This window comes from Peromyscus maniculatus, chromosome 8 (genome assembly GCF_049852395.1).
Source record: "Peromyscus maniculatus bairdii isolate BWxNUB_F1_BW_parent chromosome 8, HU_Pman_BW_mat_3.1, whole genome shotgun sequence".
NCBI classification, from domain to species: Eukaryota; Metazoa; Chordata; class Mammalia; order Rodentia; family Cricetidae; genus Peromyscus; species Peromyscus maniculatus.
This window is the reverse complement of record NC_134859.1, coordinates 39,007,424-39,012,496: the sequence shown is the minus strand read 5'-3', so window position 1 is coordinate 39,012,496 and position 5,073 is coordinate 39,007,424. Positions and strand designations below refer to the sequence as shown.

At 48.7% G+C, this 5,073-nt stretch overlaps 1 pseudogene; it reads left to right on the top strand.

Moving 5' to 3' along the window:
• Positions 1 to 1,929: 1,929 nt before the first annotated feature.
• On the top strand, positions 1,930 to 4,773 carry LOC121831631 (translation machinery-associated protein 7 pseudogene; annotated as a pseudogene).
• Positions 4,774 to 5,073: the final 300 nt, after the last annotated feature.

The window sequence follows — 5,073 nt, the reverse complement described above, 5'->3', positions numbered from 1 at the left end:
TGAGCAGCTGTCCTCTGCATCATGGTCCTGCCTCCATGATGCTCTGCCAAGTGCACAAGACCATAGTGACCACGGACTGACCCTCTGAAGCAGCGTGCTAAGATAACGCCTTCTTCCTTTGAGTTGCTGTGGCTGTTGGAATGAGAATGGCCCCCATAGGCTCATATACTTGAAGGTTTGGTCCCCAGCTGGTGGACTGTTGGGCAGGGTTAGGAGGTGTGGCCTTGTTGGAGGAGATGTACCACTGGGGGTAGGCTTTGAGGTTTCAAAAACTCATGGCAGGCCTAGTGTCTGTCTGTCTGTCTGTCTGTCTGTCTGTCTGTCTGTCTCTCTCTCTCTCTCTCTCTCTCTCTCTCTCTCTCATTCTCTCTCTCTCTCTGCCTGCTGGCTGCAAATCAGGATATATCTCTCAGCTCCTTCTCCAGCACCATGCCTGCTTCCTTGCTTCCTGCCATCATGATAATAGACTGACTCTTGGAAACAGTAGGCAAAGCCTGCAATTAAATGCTTCCTTTCCTAAGAGATGCCTTGTTCATGGTGTCTCTTTACAGCAACAGAACAGTCCGGTATTTGGTCAGAGAGTTGAGAGAGAACTAATATAAGGAAGGATTTGATTCTGGACATGGAATCCAGTCCCTCCTTATTCTGTGGTTGTGATTGGTCCAGGTGCAGTGGTGAGGCTGGGGATGTAGCTCAGTTGGTAGGATGCTTGCCTGACACGCACAAAGCCTGTGTTTGATCCCCAGCACGACATAAACCAAGTATGTTGGTACATGTCTCTACCCTAGCAGAGACAGGAAGATCAGAAGTTCAAGGTCAGCCTCAGCTACATAACAAGCTGGAGACATTAGCCTGAGCTACATAAGACCCCATCTCTACATAGAGCCAATGACGCTTTCCATGTAGAGATACAAAACAACTCTCACCTCAAAAAAGAGTAAGAATTTATTCTTGTGCCAGTATGAACAGCTATGGCTAGGATTCAGTTGCCCTAAGTAACATGTTCTTCCTTAGTAGTGGTTCCATGAGAGTTCATTAATTACAGAACAAAGAAAGTCATAAGTCAAGGCTTTGTGAAACACTTGAGAGAGGACCACAGGGAGGCAGGCTACTGCAGAGGAGGGGAATCTCTGCCAGAGGCTTCAGGAGCTGTTTGATATTATGCTTAGCTTTTGGATTAATGGAAACTAGTGCTCTGCTAAGAATATAGATTTAAGATGTTTTTCCCTAAGGTTGTTGTTAGGTTTTTGTTTTCAATGTGTGTGTTTTGCCTGCTTGTATGTCTGTAGAGTGGCCAACGGTGGATAACTAAACCCCTGGGACTGGAATAATAGACAGTTGTGAGCAATTGTGGTGATAGGAATTGAACCCAGGTCCTTTGGAAAAGTAGCCAGTGCTCTTAACCACTGAGCCATCTCTCTAGCCCTGGTTTTGTGGGGGAATTTGAGGACATTTGTTTATGGCACGGTTGGTTTGTGACCTGGCCTGGAGCTTACTGTGTAGACTGTGCTAATCTGGAACTCACAGAGCTCTGCCTGCCTCTGCTTCCTAAATACTGGGTGCTGGTTTACAGTTAAGGAAACTGAGACCTAGAGATGTGAAGTAATCCCGGCTGCTAAGTAATGGAGATGGAGTGTGTCCTAGTTAGCTTCAACTGTCAAGTTGACACAGCCTGAGTCAACTGACCTGAGAAGGAAGTCTCGACTGAAGGACTTTCCAGATCAGATTGGCATGTGGCCACATCTGTGGAGGATCATCTTCATCTTTAATTGATGCAGAAGAGCCAGCCCACTGTGGGCAGCACCATCTCTAGGCAGGTGGGCCTGGGCTGTATAAGAAAACTAGTTAAGCATGAGCCTCAGGGTGAACCATCAAATAGCATTCCTCCTTGATTTCTGCTGCAAGTTTTTGCTTGAGTTCCTGCTCTGATTTCACTCCGTATTGGATTATAAACTGAAGCATAAGCCAAATGAACCATTTCTTCCCTTAATTTGCTCTTGGTTAGACTGTTCTGTCATTGTTGCAGAGTTTGAGACCACCGAGAAAGATCACCTGAACTCTATCGAGTTTTAATTAGCCAAATTTTATTTAAGCTGCAACTGACCATAGTCTCCTTGGTTGGACTTGAGACTGCAGCTTTTTAAAGGCAAAAGGCCGTAGTCTGTTCCTGTGGACGTGCACTTCTGCAGGCGTGAGAGACCATCCCAGCTCAGCTCCTTTTTCTGTTATTTTCTCAACAGCCACAGGTTGCTGACAGGACTGGCCTCAGACCTCTAAGATGAAGTCCTCAGTTGCTACACCATAGCAAGAGAAGAGAAAACAGAACAGGGTCCCATCTTGGGGAGCTGGCTCCACAGCCTGCCCCTCTCTAGACTGCTTTCCCTATTCACTTCTAGTCCAGACAGTGGAGGAGACTCGCCTGCCGTCTGCATGGTGGTGTTTGACCATTAAGGCAATGGAAGGGCAAAGAGCCAAATGGAAGACTGGTCAGGTCCCAGTGCTCTCCAGTTCCACACCCTTGCTCCAGCTATCCTGCCCTCCAAATGCTATGGGCAGTTTGTTAAAAGCAGAGAGGCCACCAGGCGGTGGTGGCACACGCCTTTAATCCCAGCACTTGGGAGGTAGAGGCAGGTGCATCTCTGTGAGTCCGAGGCCAGCCTGGTCTACAGGGCGAGATCCAGGACAGGCACCAAAACTACACAGAGAAACTCTGTCTCAGAAAAAAACAAAAACACAAAGCAAAGAGGCCTAGGGCATGACCTTGTGGGAAAGTGCCAAGGCCAGCCTGTCTCCATCATGATCAAGTCCTGAGTTAGGAGCCTGGCATCTTGGTCCCTCCCCAAGGCAACAAGGGCAGCTGACCTGGCCAGTAGTGGCAATGGGGACAGGGTGGCAGGGTTGGAGCAGGCAGGGGGAGAGGGAAAGGATGTCCGCCTAGAGAGAGGGTTAGGGTTAGGGTAGAGGCTAATAGGAGAACCAAGCTTGTTTCCATATTCCACTGCATGCCAAGTGCAAGGTGAGGCATTTCCCCCACACAGGGGAACTCCATCACCACCCCCACTTTCCCAAGAAAAGCTCAGAAAGATCCATCACCCACTCAAAGCTACCAGGGGCAGCTACTCTGAAAAGGTATCCTTGTCCACTGCTAGAGAAGATGGGGTGGGGTAGGGGGATGGGACCGGAGAGCAGAGAGGGGAAGAGAGAGAGGTAAGCCCCATGAAAAAAAGGGGAAAGTGTGGCTCTTGGTGCTGTGCCCTAGCAAGGGCCACGTGTCCAGAGCTGTCCTGTCCCAGGAGGCTCACTGGAGGGAGGAGGGTGTTTATGAGGAACCTCAGCCTCCAGAAGCAGCATGACCTCCTGGCCTGCCCCTGCTGGTGCCTGCCCCGTGACTGCTCCTGGCTATAAACAGCCTGTTTGTTAAACCGCAGGAAATTGGCCCCTCCACCACTTACTTTATCTCCCAGCGTGTGAGCAATTTGAGAGAACAGGAGGTTCCTAGTCAAGAATTTCCAAACTGGGAGGGCTGGCTGCTAGGGGCCTGGAGTGCTCAAAGACCTGGGCTAAAGGGGCCTTTGGGGCAGGCTCGGGGCTTCCCAGAAGACTGGAGGGCTTCCAGAGCCAGGGGAGGTCACTTGAAGGTTATTACATTAACTCACCTCGTTATTTAGTCTAATAGTCCTATCATTAGAGCACCATAATGACATCAAATGAAATGATAGACAATAAAAGGCACTTGGGGGTAGGCCGAGAGATAGGTGTCTGTGAAGCGCTGGCCTTGCAAGCCTGGAGACCTGAGTTCAATCCCCAGAGCTCATGGTTTTTCGTTTATTTGTTTTAAAAAAGCTGGCTGTGTGGGGGTTTGAAGAGATGTCTCAGCAGTTAAGAACACTGGCTGTTCTTGCAGAGGACCCAGGTTCAGATCCCAGAACATACAGGGCAACTTGTAACTGTCTTTAATTCCAGTTCCAGAGGATCCAGTACCCTCTTCTGTGTTGGGTAGGCACCAGGCTCCTACATAGTGCACATACATGCATACACACAAAATAACAAAAAATAAATCAATCTTTAAAAAGATGGCTGTGGAGGATGGCACTGGAGAGGCCGAGACAGGCAGGTCCCCGGGGCTCACAGACTGTGCCTAACCTGTTTAGAGAGTTCCGTCCAGCCTAGTGCCAGACCTTGCCTCAAAAGCAAAACAGGCTGGCAGGCCAGCTGAGTGGGTGAAGGCACCTGCTGCCGATCCGATGACCTGAGTTTGATTCCAGAGACTCACACAGTGAAGGGAGAGAGCGGACTCCTGGAAGTTGTCTTCTGACCTCTGCACAAGCATCATGGAACCCACCTCCAAAAAACCCCCAAATATATAAACGTTTAAAATAAAAAGAAGAGGCTGTCTGTAGGCACCATGTCAGACCCCGAAGGTGGCAAAAAGAAGCCCCTGAAACAGCCCAAGAAGCAGGCCAAAGAGATGGACGAGGAAGATGAGGCTTTCGAGCAGAAACAGAAAGAGGAGCAGAAGGAACTCAAGGAGCTAAAAGCCAAGGCCGGGCAAGGGACCCCTGGCCACAGGTGGAATTAAGAAATCTGGCAAAAAGTAAGCTGTTCCTCATATTTGAGATGATGGTGACCCTCTTCCCTTCCTATTTAAACATCTGTATTCCCTGCCATAACATCTTTGCCACCTACAGCTAGAATGAAGTGTTACCCTGGAGCCTGTTGTACATTGTAATAAACTTTTGTAAAAAAAAAAAAAAAATTATAATAATAAATAATACAATGACTCAAAAAAAAAAAAAGAAAAAAGATGAACACCACCTGAAGAATAGTGCGGAGGTTGTCTCTGACTTCAGACACCTGGCACAAATGAGCACGCACACACACACACACACACACACACACACACACACACACACGTGCACACACGCAGCATTTGCTGAACATTTGCTGAACATCTGCCCTACATACCTGAGACTTGCCTGGCCCAGCCCATCATTCACTCCTCCCCATGGCTAATCACTCAGGACAAACTCACTTAGGGAACAAAGTGCATTGCCACTCAGCATGTCCTTACCG